The sequence below is a fragment of the Eurypyga helias genome, unplaced genomic scaffold, assembly GCF_000690775.1.
Source record: "Eurypyga helias isolate BGI_N326 unplaced genomic scaffold, ASM69077v1 scaffold14871, whole genome shotgun sequence".
Lineage (NCBI taxonomy): Eukaryota > Metazoa > Chordata > Aves > Eurypygiformes > Eurypygidae > Eurypyga > Eurypyga helias.
The window spans coordinates 45,220-47,946 of NW_010232996.1; positions in this window are offsets into that span (position 1 = coordinate 45,220).

Consider the following 2,727-nt stretch of genomic DNA (forward strand, 5'->3'; position numbering starts at 1 on the left):
TAGCGCTTCACCTGGGATCTGTTCAGGAAGTGATGACAGATGCTAGAATTAATTTTAAATTTGAACTGTGAAACACTTTCCCACTCCTTGCAATGGTTAGAAAACAACTCTATGGTTTTTTATCAACAAAGGTAACAGCTTCATTTTCTTAATGATCAGTGCAGCTTTTATCTTCTCTTTATCTTCTTGTTATCCTTCTCTTATCGCACAGATTATTCTCTTTTGGAGGCTACATGAGAGGCCCAGCAGGCAGAGTGTTAAAACTGGAAGTATATTCACTGACATGCACCTGATTTCTGAGGTAATATAATATATCCCACAAACCGGGATTATGGTTCTCCTCAAACCTGCGTACATGGAAAAGTCACAGGGAAATTCTGCATGATGATTTTTCCTCCATCTGACAGCAGCTATTGGAGCAATGAAGTTTCTGTTTCAGACTAAGAGCAAGAATTGCATGATTTCCCATTAGTATAGTTATGGTAGACATATTCTGTATTTCTTCTGGACATTGCTGCTGCCCAATTTGTTTTTAAGGTAATAACATGCCTTTTCAACAGTAGTCCTGTCTGTCCCAAAAATGTAGGACACTTTTAGGAATTCTGCCTCAGTCTTTGAAATGCAGAATATGATGTAATGGCCAAACTGATGCTCTAATTGTTTTATGACTCTCTCTGCCTCCATAAAATGAGTGCTATCTCTGTACAAGCCACCATAAAATTTAATCATCCATTCAGTGTTTTGAGGAGGCTTTATATCATATAAAAAACCTGCTTATGCAAAATAGCTACCTTAACTTGCTCTGCAAGAGCTCTGACAAAGCAATATGTTCAGCAGTATTTCAGGGGTTGAAATAATGACCAGAAGGTAAAATAAAGACTAAAAACTAAAGACATGTTTATAGAGATTTGTCACTTAATTTCCTATGGGTTTCTGTGACAGAGAGATGATTTACCTGACAAAATGCCCACACAAAAAAAAAGGATATTAGGAGATTTTCTTTTTGTCTCCCTGTATGTGTAAAGTAAGATACATTTCTGAGATGTAATAATAATAATAATGGAAGTACAGACCTTCATGTTGCTCCATAATTTGTGTTTCCCCCATATCCTTTGACTGCCTCCACTGAGGTGTGATCCTCTTCTGTCTTGATCAGCAACTCATTTTAAAATACTTAATTTTTCTATATGCAAGAATTTCAGTGCCTGGATCATCACAAATACTGGCATATCTGGACCATCACACAACCAGCAGAACTGAGAAATCAGATCAAGTATTATATCACTGGATTTGAAAGCAATTTGAAAGAGCCTGCTCTCTGCTGAATTTTCAAGAAAAGTGTATTTTACATAACATATTTCCTTTATATTAAAATTATTCTGTTTGATGCTTTACATTTCTGAAAGAGTGATGCTCTGAGTTACAGCTCTGAAGTTTCATGCTGTGTGGTTTTCAGTCCTGAAGCCCCATTTTGGTAATGGAGCTAAGATAAGAATTTGGAGGGTACTTAATAGTTCCTTCAAAATCTAATATAACTTCATTTCCAGCATATGGAGGGCCACCAGCAAGGCTGTAACACAGGGTACTTAGCTGTAACAATCATGTCCTCTGAGGAGACTGTTTTGCCTAAAGAAAGCAGAGTCCTGACTTCTTAATATTGAGAACCTCTGAAAGATTTTTCACAAAATATTTTGTACCTGGTGACTCAGTTTCAAAAAATAACATTTATAGCTTGCCTTCCACATCTTGTGGGTGGGAGGGAAAGGCAACCACTCTCATTTAATCTCATTCTACATACTACTTTGAACAGTGAAAAATGCATTCTCATATTTCTACCCTAGGGCATGGCTTTTGGCAGGGCAATATATTAATTGCACACTATCTTCTATTTGTATTTCACAAAAGCACAGTGGAGTTGTACTTGTGTTCTGTATCAGATGGGAAAAACAAACAAACAAAAACCCCAAGAAAACAAACAAAACTGGTCCTCTGGCTCTTCTGTCATTGTGGTTTCCTAGACACTGCTACTAAATATGGTGACTTCACTGTATTTTTTTTTTCCCCTGACAAGTAGAAATAAATTAAAATCTGCTTTCCCCTCTTGACTGACCAGAACCTTGGGAGACATGTTGTAGCATATATCTCAATGCAGAGGGTGAGCTTCCCTTGTAGGACATGAGTTTTGGTAGACCTTGTTTTAACATTAAGATAGAATGAGTCGATAATTGGAGAAAAACAGGTTCAGGAGCAACTTCTGACTTGCACCTGCAGTATGTAGTGCTCATGTAGTGCTACAGACACAAAATCTACGCACATGTGTGACTCAGTAAATGATCAGTGCAGAGTCCTCCCCTGGGGACTGAAGCCTGGCAGTTTGGTAGCTGAACTGGAGGGGAGCTCTGTAGGCGGTGATCTGGAGCATATTCAGTCTTCGCTTAAGTTACTGCTGTGACTGTTTTACAGACGAAATTAATTCAAAAGGAAGGTTTCCTATTCATTTTTTTTAAACAATCTTACCAGTTTAGTAGTTTGTTTGGTTTTTAGTTTTGGGTTTGGTTTTTTTTAATACAGAAAGTATTTTCTGGCCCTCCCATAGCTTCTTATATTGCTCGCATTATCTTCCTCCCTTCAAATATCTTCGCATCATTTATTACTTCATGAGCTGACTTTGTGAAACAATCTCAAATGATGTCTTCACAATAATCTCACTAACCCACTCAGGCACGA